The sequence below is a fragment of the Coenobita brevimanus genome, chromosome 22 (assembly GCF_032717465.1).
Source record: "Coenobita brevimanus isolate Jiangsu-jjx chromosome 22, ASM3271746v2, whole genome shotgun sequence".
Taxonomy (NCBI): domain Eukaryota; kingdom Metazoa; phylum Arthropoda; class Malacostraca; order Decapoda; family Coenobitidae; genus Coenobita; species Coenobita brevimanus.
Window position 1 is genome coordinate 16182996 of NC_136975.1, and position 13216 is coordinate 16196211.

The 13216-nt window shown below is 42.1% G+C and overlaps 1 non-coding gene across 1 annotated transcript; it reads left to right on the forward strand.

The window, feature by feature from the left end:
- Positions 1-7627: 7627 nt before the first annotated feature.
- TRNAT-CGU (transfer RNA threonine (anticodon CGU)) lies at positions 7628-7702 on the forward strand. The gene has a single exon. It is a non-coding gene; the product is annotated as a tRNA-Thr (tRNA).
- The last annotated feature ends 5514 nt before the right edge of the window (positions 7703-13216 follow it).

The following is a 13216-nucleotide window of genomic DNA, read 5'->3' on the forward strand; positions in this document are numbered from 1 at the left end:
CCTGAAAACAAGATTTATGTATTACACAGTTCCAATGCATCAATACATAGGTAATAATTGCAATTAACAGTCATGGGCAACACAGTACTCTACTGTAATAGAAATTGATGGTATAAAAGCTTCACCTGCAATCCAGTTACCCCCTTTTTTTTAACTTTACTCTTCAATGCAACTACAGTATAACAATAATAAAAATAATAATATAGCAATGGTGGTGGTGGTGATTATGATGATGATGATAACAATAATAATAACAAAAATAATAATAATACAGTATAAATGATGATAATAATCTAACTGTCTATTGCCAGACGCCTTAATCCTGCACGGGGTGGCCACAACCAAATCGCCTCCACGTCGCCCTGTCCCCCGCTATTTCACTGCCCTGCTCCCAACTCCCACCCCCCTCTCACATATACCCCTCCACTCCATCCCTCCATCTCATCTTCAGCCTCCCCCTCTTTCTCCCTCCCTCCACCTCACATACACTCTCCTCGTTAGTCTCACCTGTTTTCATAAAAAAAAAGAAAACTATGCAACCAAATTTACAATTCCGTTGGGTCTGGTTAGTACTTGGATGGGTGACCGCCTGGGAACACCAGATGCTGTTGGCATCCCTACGTGTCAAGTGGGGTTGGTGGAGGATTAGTGCCCCTCCCTGTAAAACAATTAACTCTAAGCCCTTGACCACCCCGTTTGGGATACATGGCGTCTGGCAATGGATGGATGGATGGATTCTCTCGTTCTCACTTCTAAACTGAAAGCTGTGTAATTCTTCCAACTGATGCACTGGATAGTTTTTTTTTTTTTTTTTTTTCTGGGGGTAGGTTACAATAGGATGGCTGAGGTGGTCAGATGAGGCTAGGGGTTAGGTCAGGTTAGGTTAGCCCGCTAGTTTGGGTTAGGAGAGATTTTTCTGAACCCATTTCATTTCCAACATATCATGGCCCAAATTTCATCACAACAAAACTTACAAAAAATAATTTTGTACCTATGTATACTGAGTATGGCCTGAAAAAGTAAAATTTATTAACTGGTGCACCTTTACAATTATTTTGCCACTGTAGGAGACACGTTTGATTTAGCAGATCGAGTACTGTATAATCATCCCAGATTTTACTCCCAAGCAAAGACAGGCAAATCACACGTTCTGTGAGGAACTAAAGAAAATAAAGGAGGACACAGGAAGCGAAGACTGGGTGTTAAAAAAACGGGAAGATTGTACACAAGTCTCCACAGGCAAAACAACCAGTGCCAGTGGGGACGGAAGCATAGGAATCACAAGTACAACCCAACTACGGTACTTTTTAAGAAAAGATTCAGCAAACGACAAACAGGAAACACATTTGCACATATTTATAAACCAATGGAACAGCCTAGCGGTACCTGAAAATGTTGTGAGTGACCATTTTATAAATATATTCAAGAAAAGATATAATAAATACATGGCACAGATAGAAATGGAGATGGGCAATAGGATCTATGTAGATCATTAGTGAACCCATGGATTTTATTGGTAAGTCATTGCTCTTTGGTGCACCTGACAAAAGAAGCCAAAAATCTGGACTGGTAAATTATGGTCCATAAATTCAAGCAACGATTAGGTTAGCTACAGACTCACTAGACTATAGCCCAGGCTAGAGGGTATTATTTTACAAGTGGACAATATGCAGTTTTGGAATTTTAGCACCATTAACGTATAGTATAGTCCCTAAGGATCACAAAGAACCCCCATTACTCCATTCGGAAATTGATATTTTCAGAGATAACGAATTTAATTTAAAATTCCCAAATAAACCTACCCTGGATCTTCACTCGGCCACTCCGGGTAAAAAATGGATGCGTTCGTACGTTTGTTTCTCTTCCCTTCGACTGCGCATGCGTCTCGTAGGTTTGTATCACCCACTCATATGCCTACCTTAAGTCACGTGATGGAATTTGACCAATGATTTTAAATCGCGCTTTTTGATTCAGTGTGGCTGGAAAATTCAAATCCTTCTGGCTATGGCCTCTGAAGAAGAAAGACGTGCTGTGTGTCCTGGGTGTGATATTGATTATTTACAAGTGATAAAGCGTTTCCACTCGAAATCTGAAGACACAGTATATTGCCCAGACTGTCATGAACCTTGTAAATTTTGAAAAGACAGACATCAGTCGTACTGTGGTTGGTACAAAAAGTACGCAAAAACCAAGAAACGGGTACAGTGCAGTTTTTGTTTCTAACTGCAAAGGAACTTCTCTGGACAACACACACCTTCTGGCTTGAAAAATTATATTGTTCATAAACCACTGGATTCAAAGGTTCTGGAACCACGACGTTATTGCCAGACGACCCTCGTCCTGGACAATCGTATCTCAAGGGTAAGCATTCCCCTAGGATAGGTTAGGTATATTGGGGTAGGTTTGGTTGGGTTTAGTGTGTTTGGTGAGTTTACGTTACGTATTCTCCTAGGATAGGTTAGGTAGGCTGGGTTACGTTTTGTTAGGTTTAGTGCGTTTGGTGAGGTTACGTTACGTCTGTTTCGTTAGGTTTCGTTTGTTCCGTTATGTTACCCGGTGGTGCAGTATATTTTTCTGGTGGATTTTGATGCGATTTGAGTTGTTTTTTACATCATTTTTTTCGGAAAATGCTTGATTTCACCTACTTGTCCGATCAAAGTTCATGATTGGAAAACAGGGGTAATGAGGCATTTCCGACAAAAATGAAGGTCAAAAACATTCGAATCGCATCAAAAACTATCAGAAAAATATATTGCACTACCTGCGCAGTGTACTGTCCTCTTTTAAAAATTTACCGGCTAGAGTAGCAGGTTGAGCTACAGATTCTTGTTTAGCAGCCTGTGGGGAAATACCCTCATATTTTACTTCTCTTGTTTCTTCGCAAGTACAGCACTTAAGGTGAGCTTCAGAGCTGAGCGTAGCAGAATAAACTGCATACTTCCAGGACAAAATTTAAAAACTACTTTACTACAGTTCAGTACCTTCATAAATACATATATTATACACTCCTCGTCATTCAAGAGCTTCCATTTCATAAGCCTAGCATATACGGAGTAGTCATTATAAAAAACACCGTAGGCTACTGAACAGTAAAATATATGAAAAAATACAAGCAATGCTTACCTAAGGTGACCAGATTTATCTGGAGCTAAAAGCGAGACACTCTCCCCCCCCCCCCCGCATATCTCTCTCTCTCTCTCTCTCTCTCTCTATAATCACATCAGCCGTTTGAGTGTCCACTGCAGGACCGGCCTATCCCGACCGAAGTAGTGACGATACAGCCAATGTATCTCTACCAAGTGGCTTTGGCTGTCTGGTAGAGATTGCATGTAGGGTGAGAAGTGCTTGTAAGTGTAACTGTAGTGTTGGAGTGGCTTTGGATGTGTGTGTAATCGGCCCTCACAAGCCAACTGGGTGCAATCATAATTTTTAGTATGCGACACTGGTTGAGCCACAGCACCCCTTATGTCCGCCAAGCAGTACGTGGCCAGAAGAACGCTCCCAAACTTTATTACCCTGGCGGGGCGCGAACCCTCGTTCTTCGGTGAATGAAACCGCACACTTTACCACTGTACCAATATATATATATATATATTCACTTACGTGAGTGACAACAACCGCTCCTGCGCTACTCTCACACTGAGGCTGCTAGTCAAATATTAACGTCTCATGCGAACTCCGAACATTCCGTACGGTACAGTGAATGGGCCGACCAAAATTTCTAGCTAGTGAGTATTACAGATTTTATATTAATTCGGTGTTTCATTTGGTTAGGTTTATGCATGTTTTCTAATTCATCCTGTTTTCATAAAATAAGGTCATGCTATATCTTATGAAACAGTAATTTTCTAAAAGCGGGACACTTACGATAATTTGCTCAAAAAGCGGGACATTCTAATCACAATTAGAAAAGCGGGACAGACGTCCAAAAAGCGGGACTGTCCCGCCTAAAAGCGGGACTCTGGTCACCTTATGCTTACCTCAACGGTTCCTTTTGGCGCCTCTGTTGTCCGTCCGTTGTTGTGTTGAGTGTTGACTGTTGTGATCAGTGTTACCATGCAATCTGAATAACTCGAATTCTTCCTGCTCCTTCTGGCACCTTGCCAAAAACCTTTCTAACAACTTTACCTCATCATCGTTCCCTCCTCTTTTCTACTCTGATGGCTCTGTAGCTATTTCTTCTACCGATAAAGCAGATATCAATGCTCAGACTTTCTCCTCCAATTCAACCTTAGACGATTCCGGTGCTGTTCCTCCATCACTTCCCCCCTCTGACTTCGTCATGGCTGACATTAAAATTTCTTCAGCTAATGTATTTTCTGCCATTGCTGGCCTCAATAATAATAAGACATATGGGCCTGATGGAGTCCCTCATGTTGTTCTCAAGAACTGTGCTTCTGTGCTTACACCCTGCCTAGGCATGCTCTTTTGCCTTTGTCAGTCAACTTGTACCTTTCCTTCTTGCTGGAAGTTTGCTTTCATTCAGCCAGTCCCAAAGAAGGGTGACAATTCCCAACCCTCTAACTATCGTCCAATTGCTTTAGCATCCTGTGTGTCAAAAGTTTTCGAGTCAGTTCTTAACAGAAACATTTTATAGCATCTTTCCTGTCACAACCTTCTTTTTGATCATCAGTATGGGTCCCGTCAGGAACGCTCCACTGGCGATCTTCTCACCTACCTTTCCAAGGCCGTCTCTATGTGAAGGCCTGAGTGTGAGACTGGTGACGTCACAGGATGAGTCCGATCACCGCGCCGCCACTCGCTAGCTACTGTTGTTCGTACTACTTATCTCATTCCTTCGTCTTACATTTACTGACTACTTCTTATAACTATTTCTGTCAGCAGTCACCTTTGTCAAGTATGATACTTTTCATTATGTTAGGTTATACTGACACTGTAAAGGAAATTAATAATGCAACTGAAGCTTTGCATTTTTATCCTAAGGTGTGATAGCACTGGGTGTACGATTACTATGTGAAGAGAAACATAGAACTTTACAAAACAGAAAGTCTAGTCATATTTAGTTTAATCTGACAAAACAGAAAGAAAAGAAACAACAAAAAGAAACGATAACTTCTATAGTGCAATTTGTATCAAAGTTGGTATCCCCTAGAATGTGTTGGGATGCCACCAGCATATTTTAAGGTATTTCAGAAGACTAACTACGTTTGTCTCGGTGCACAGCTTAAGTGTAGTTACTGATTATCAAGGGTTATTCTGCTATTAGTGCCTTGCTGAAATCAACTACCATTTCCTTAGTTTTGCAGACACTGAGCTCCAAGAAGTTGCCCTGGCACCATTTAGTAATATACTCTAGTTCCTGTCTGAAAATAAGATAACTGTTCTTACAAAGTGAAACTAACGCAGTATCATCAGCATATTGTAGGCAACTTAAAAAGCCTACACGAGTTATGTACACATCTACAATCACTTGTACCATATAGGTTTAAGAGTAATCGGAAGTCGCGATAGCACACAACCTTGGGTGGCCCCCTGTATTTACAACTGACTGTTTTGCATTTTTACCCATAAATTTCACATACTTTTACTGGGGTATGTGAAATCATGAATCCGTAAGATAAGAGCTGACATTCACTGAAATTAGTTTCTTTATCAAAATATAGAGCTGTATGGTGTTGAACGCACTTGAAAAACCAACATATAATATTTTTGCAAATTTAACTGATCTGGTGTTGACATTTTCCATAAATTTTAGAACAAAATCTATGAGTGATAGTGTAGCATCTTCAATACACCTTTTCTCTCTGTAAGCAAACTGTAAAGTATCCATACTGTTACATCCCAGTCCCTACACTGCCACAGGCTCCAACAGCAGTAGTACAGTACAGGATGGACGTTGCCCAGTGAGTTGTTCTTCCTACGGTCAGCCTTAGGTGTACAGCACACAAGATCAGCTGAGGCGAAAATAAACAACTGGCTCCTTAAAGTTCACTCTTTATTTTCCAAGTAATTCCACTTAATGCTTTTCAATTTCACCGTTCTCACAAGCACTGGAGCTATACACACTTTACTAACTGCTATTACACTTAATGCTTAACAACACTTCACTGTTAGAACACTTAATGCTTGCCAACACTTCACTTATTACACAAGTACCGAAAATTATCTTCACTGATACTCATTACACTTAATACACTTCACTGTCTTCTTAAGTTCCAGTGATATACAAACTTCCATAACTCGTCACTGTTTGCCACTGTTTTTATAAGTACCGAAAGTATACAATCTTCACTGACACTGCACTGCACCAAACTGACTGCACTTCACTCAAACTGACTTGACACCTCATTAACCCGTACCGTCCCGGCGACGTGAATTAACGTCTGCACATGATGTGCACTCATGTCCCGGCAACGTGAATTAACACGGCAACATTGCAAGTTGCATAATTTTCACATTTTTCAAAAATCGAGCCTGATTTTTGTTTCGCCCGCCTACGCAAGCCTCACCTACTCGCCGCCAGGCGGATAATCCCCTAGACCCAGATTAACCCCACCATAGCCTGTGATCCTCCACTTACCTGTCAGCAGTCACCCAGGTCAGACATGGCGCGTCGTGGGCTGTCAGATGAGGAGATACAAGTCGCCGTGGATACCTTTACAGGAGATAGTGATTCCCCAATGGACGACGACACCCTCGATGTCGATTATGTGCAGCCTGAGGAGGTTACCAGCAGCAGTGATGAGGAGGTCCCTTCCCCAAGGAAAGTCAAATATATTACATATAGGAGGGCAGGGGACGGCCAGCCTGCACCACGTGCTGCATCTAGACAGCAACACCTACCATCAGATGAGGACGAGGACGAGGAAGCAGTACATGGTGGCGTATTTTCCTAGCTGGGGAAGGAAAAGATATCGCCACATGGGACTGGGACAGACGGCACATCGCGACTGTTCCACAGGTATGTTCCTTCTATGTGTTCTGTGGCAGGAAGTAGTGGTGTGGGGATGGTTAGGTCAGCAGAAAGTGAAAGTGTTGGGGTGGGAGAGCGCAGACAGATTCGTGAAAGCGAGAGTGGTGTGGGGGAAGCAACACGTCCTCGTGGTGTTTGTGTTAGGCGTGGTGTGAGTTAGCAGAAGGTGAAAGCACTTGTCTAACATGTAAAGGGGTAATATGTTATATTCGAAGTATTATAAAAAGTGAATAATTAGATTTTGAGTTGAAAAAATAATGACGGTACCTGAAGTCACGTGGTAGCGCTATTGCTATGCTCATTCTTTTCGTAAAGCATGTACATCTATAAAAACAATTGTATAATATGTAAAGGGGTAATATGTTATATTGGAAGTATTATAAAAGGTGAATAATTAGATTTTGAGTGATCTGAACTCACGTGGTTACGCTATTGCTATGCTCATTCTCTTCGTAAAGCATGTACATCTATAAAAGCAATTGTATAATTACTGTAAAGTTAGTATGTAAGTTGAAAAATAGTCTAAGTTGAAAGTCACACAACATACATTCAGTAGGTAAATAAGCGCTAGGAAGAATTCTGTTCACGGTGTAAGATGAGTGGAAAATTCCCCAGTGGCTCCTAATGTAGCCACCAGTGGACCACCATCCCACCTCACTCTCTCTCTCTCTCTCTCTCTCTCTCTCTCTGGGGGGCACGGTAGCGCAGTGGTAGCGCGCCGGACTCGTAATCGGGGGATTGTGAGTTCGAGCCTCGCCCGGGCTGCCGTGCCGGGAGTGGTAGCTCGCTCTTGTAACCCTAGTGAGGCTATATAGTCCAATACAGGGCTTAGCTCGGGGGAACTCCATTTTTTTTCTCTCTCTCTCTCTCTCTCTCTCTCTCTCTATATATATATATATATATATATATATATATACATATATATATATATATATATATATATATATATATATATATATTAGGATAAGGCTTACTGTAAATCGTGTACTACTGTGAAAGCAAATGTCTAACATGGAAAAGGCCAGAATGTAATGTGAGAAGTACTAAAAAGGGGGAGAAAATAAATTCAGAAGTGAAAAAATAATGACATGACATGATTTACCTACGTAAATTAGCGCTACTTCTATGCTAATTCTTTTCATAAAGCATGTACTTCTGTAAAAGGAATTGTCTAACATGTAAATGGGTAATATGTTATGTTATAAGTAATCAAAAAGGTGAAAAAATAGAATTTGAGTTGAAAAAAAGCATGAAAGGCCAAGTTGTCACTTGGTAAATAAGCGCTATTCTTATGCTAATTCTTTTCGTACAGCAAGTACATTTATAAAACTAATTGTATAACATGTAAGTGGGTTATATATTATGTTATAAGTAATCTAAAAGGTGAAAAAATAGAATCTGAGTTGAAAAAAGCATGAAATAAAATGATCTCACTTGGTAAATAAGCGCTACTTTTATGCTAATTCTTGTCATAATTCCTCAAAATATGTACAAACAATTATGTAAACTTGAAAATGGTATGATGTTATTGTGGAAGTACTATGGAACATGAAAAAATACAATAGCTGATGAAATAACGATGTTTGCTACCATCGGTGACATAATCGACCGATTTCGCTAGGGTCGCACAATGGTACATACCTTATTTCTCATTTTTTTCTGTATAAAACCCAATATACCCTGTGGTATACATATTTCCAACATATGAATATATGATAATAAACGTATACTGCATCAGTTCAGAGTACCCATGCCACCATAGAAAACATACGGCGAAAAGACTACTCATAGAGCATGGCAATACCTGTCAAACTTATGTACTCCAGGTAAGCCATTTCTGGACCCAAGGGACACCTTTCTTTGTGATTTTCCTTAGTTTCTGACCAAAAGTGAATGTTTGAGCAAAAAAATAAAAATGGTCCAAAAAAACCGGGACTGGGGCAGACCAAAGCTCAGAAAACGTCGGGATTGGGCGAGTTAAACTTGTAATAATCTCAACCCCATCTTATATAAGCTTGCATTGTTCTCGAAACGTCTATCTTCTACGAGAACAACAGTTGCCAACTCAAAGACATGAAAACATGCTAGAGTTGTCTCACATTACATAACACTCTAAATCATTTACCATACGAACTTCTATCTATCTATCTATTGCCAGACGCCTCAATCCCGTTTGGGGTGGCCACAAACAAATCGCCTCCAAGTCGCCCTGTCCCCCGCCATTTCACTGCCCTGCTCCCAACTCACACCCCCCTCTCTCATATACCTCTCCACCCCATCCCTCCATCTCATCCTCGGCCTCCCCCTCCCTCTTTCCCCCTCCACCTCACTCATATACACTCTCTTCGTCAGTCTTTCACCCTCCATCCTCTCCACATGGCCAAACCACCTCAGTGTATTCCTCATAACGCTTCCTATCACATCCACATCCACACCACAACGTTCCTTTATATCCTCATTCGTCAGCCTGTCTCTCCACGTGACTCCACAGGCTCCTCTTAAATAACTCATTTCCACTGCTCTCACTCTTGACTTGTGTCCTTCCAACAATGTCCAAGCTTCACTTCCGTACGTTAGAGTTGGTATCACAATACTGTCATGTAGTAACTTTTTCACTTCCATGCTCACTTCCCTGTTTCTTATCACTGCTTTCAAGGAACCAGCAACCTTTCTTCCCTGCTGTACCCTTTCAAGCACTTCACCCTCCAAACCTCCATCCTTACTCATCACACTACCCAAATACTTAAACGTACTCACATTTTCCAATTCCTCACCATCCAACCTCGCTGTACATTCACTAACTTCATCTCTCTCAAAGACCATCACTTTACTCTTCCCTACATTCACCTTTAGGTTCCGTTTCTTACACACTCTCTCAAACTCATCCACCAAGCCTTGCAGCTCCCCTTCTTCTTCACTCAACAACACAGTATCATCTGCAAACAACAGTACAGGAGTTTCCAAACACTATCCTCTCTCACCAGGGCCACTCCAACATCCACTACCCTACCTTGTACCTCTTTTATTACCCCATCCATGTACAGATTGAACAACCATGGAGACATGACACATCCCTGTTTCAAACCAACTTTCAAAGAGAAAAATTCACTTAGTTCACCATCCACACGCACTGCAGCCTTCGCACCATCGTACATACTCTTCACAGCATTCAACAACTTCCCATCTACTCCATATATTCTTAACACTTTCCACAATCCTTGTCTATCCACCCTGTCATATGCTTTCTCCAAATCCATGAAAGCCGCATACAACTTCTTTCCCTTCTCTAGAAACTTTTCCACTAAAGATCTAAGAATGAATATCTGATCTACACAACCTCTTCCCTTCCTAAAGCCTCCCTGTTCTTCTCCAACTAATTTCTCTGTTCTTTCTCTAACTCTGTCTATAAGTATCCTACCATACACTTTTCCTATTATACTAAGAAGACAAATGCCCCTATGATTACCACACACTTCTTATTCCCTTTTTCCTTTGTACAAGGGAATAATTATACCTGACTTCCAATCCTCCGGGACTCTACCTTCCTCCCAGGCCAATCTGCACATCTTCCACATCCAGTCTACTACTATCTCTCCCCCATGCTTCAGCATTTCACCACACACTCCATCAATTCCTGGGGCTTTCCCTGATTTAACTTTCTTCATTGCTTCCACAACTTCTATCCTACTGATTTCTTCCTGTCTTCTCACCTCCCTCCTTCTCCCAGTCATTCCCCAGCCACTTATACTCGCATTACTTCCATCCTCTACGTTCAACAATTCCTTAAAGTGTTCTCTCCATCTGCTCACTTTTTCTCCCTTCTCCACTAGTAATCTACCATTTTTATCTTTCACTCCCCTGCTAACTTCACTTTCACCCTGTCTTACTCTTTTCACTTCTCTCCAGAACATTTTCTTACAGTCCCTCCACTTTACACTCAAATTCCTTCCAAATTCCTCATCCACTCTCTTCTTACTCTCTCTTACCAATCTTTTCACCTCTCTCTTCCTTTCCACATATAACTCTCTCTTCCGCCTCTCAACTTCATCCACGCCCCTATTTCTCATCCATTCATTGTATGCTTTCTTCTTTTGTGCCACAGCCTGTTTCACCTCTTCAGTCCACCACGCTGTTTCTTGCACCCCCCTCCGTCTTCTCTTCCTTCCACACACCACATCACATGCTGCACATATTTCTTCTGTAAATATCTTACACATACCTTCCACGTCTCCCATCTGCTCCAATTCATATTTGCCCAATCGTTCCTCCACTTCTCTCTTATACTCTGCCTTTTTCTCATCCTCTTGTAACCTTTCCACTCTCCTTGCAACTACTCCTTCCTCTCGTCTTTCCCTTCCTCTATTCCTCCATCTTACTTGCATCCTAATTCTGGCCACCACCAAGTAGTGGTCAGAAAGTCCACTCCCCCAACCTCTATACACTCTTGCATCCTTTACACATCTTCGCATCCTTTCATCCACACACACATAATCAATCATTGCCTTCCTATCATTCAGTTCACCACACACCATTCTCATCACTCGCCATGTATACCTGTGGATCATTTTATGCCTGAAGAGGGTATTGGCTATCACCAACCCCCTCCCAGCACAAATGTCCACTAACGCACTCCCATTCTCATCTATCTCAGCAGGCACACCCCACTCACCAACTATTCCATCCACCTTCACATTACCAACTTTACCATTCATATCACCAATCAAAAACACTCTCTCATTCCTTCCAAACTTTTCCATGCACACTTCCACATTTGTCCAGAACTCTTCTCTCACTCTTCTAGCACGATCTTGCGTTGGCGCATACACACACACAATCGCCCACATTTGTATTCCAACTTTCAATTTTACCCACACAATCCTTGACCCAACTGATCCATACTGTCTTATGCTCTTCTTCCATTTTTTACTCACAACTATACACACTCCTTCCTTTGCCCTCTCATTCTCATCTACTCCTGCACATATACCCCATCCATACTCCCATTCTCTCACACTTTCTCCTCTCCATTTTGTTTCAGTTATTCCACATACATCCACTTTCGCATCCTCAAGCACCTGGACAATCTCTCTCTCTTTCACCTCATCATTCGCTCCTCTTACATTCCATGTACGCATTACCAAGTCCTTTGTCCGGTCCTGGGTCGTCATCATTTGGTCAGTCCTTGTCCGAGGCTTCTTGTTTGTTTTTTTAGTTAGTTGTTTTCCGGGGAGGGGCACTAACCCTCCGCCAACCCTTTTAGTCGCCTTTTACGACAAGCAGGGATACTGGGGGAGTATTCTTGAAAACCCCCCTATCCCCAGGGGGGGTAAAAAGATAATAAAAATAAATGAATGTTTTAACTTACGAAATAACTACGCTTACAAACACCAGGCAAACTGGCAACTCTGACGACTCATACCGAAACTTACGGTACCAGAAACGTCTCGAAGGGACGAGACTACCTAACTGGCAAATCCCCCATCATAACACTACCCCCTCCCTAGTTCTTTGTCATCCCGACAAAACTACACAATATACACAAACAAACCTTAATCCTACTGAAACCTCTAGTTATACACAAAACAATCTTTCAACTTATCAGGTCTTCTTCTATTCTGCTTCCGATGATGTCATTGCTCTTCCACACAGTCCATTCCTCCAGGAAGGTCTTGGTCCTCTTCTTGATTCACTTCTTCTCTTGGGGAACTGTCATCATCTTCTTGAACTTCAGCTCCTTGGTCCTCCTCAACATTCTCTGCTGCGGGTGAGCACGATTCCTCGGAGACGTCCCAGCTGAGCTGTCCTGGCCCATGGTATTGCCACAGACGATTCACGTGCACCACCTTTGGGCGAGACTTCCTACCTCCACGAATCCAATATGTTACATCTGATAGGCAGTCCAACACAGTGTAAGGCCCGTCCCATGGGCTTTACAGCGTCAGTGACTGTCCCTTCGTACGCTGAGGATTGTATAACCAGACTTGGTCACCATCCTTGAAGCTCACTTCACTTGCCTTAGCATCATACTTGCACTTCATCATTTCTCCTGAAAACTTGAGGGCTCCTCGCACTTGATGATGTACCTCAGCCAGCTTTTCCAGAAGGTGCCTCGCATAGCCGGTGGTGTCTGTAAGCAGCTGTTCACCAGGTGGTCTTCCCATTAATAAGTCGATGGGTAAACGTAACTCGTGGCCCAACATCAGTTTTGCAGGAGTGTAGCCAGTAGACTCATGCGATGCAGACAGATATGCCATCAGCAACGCAGGTAATTTCTGGTCCCAG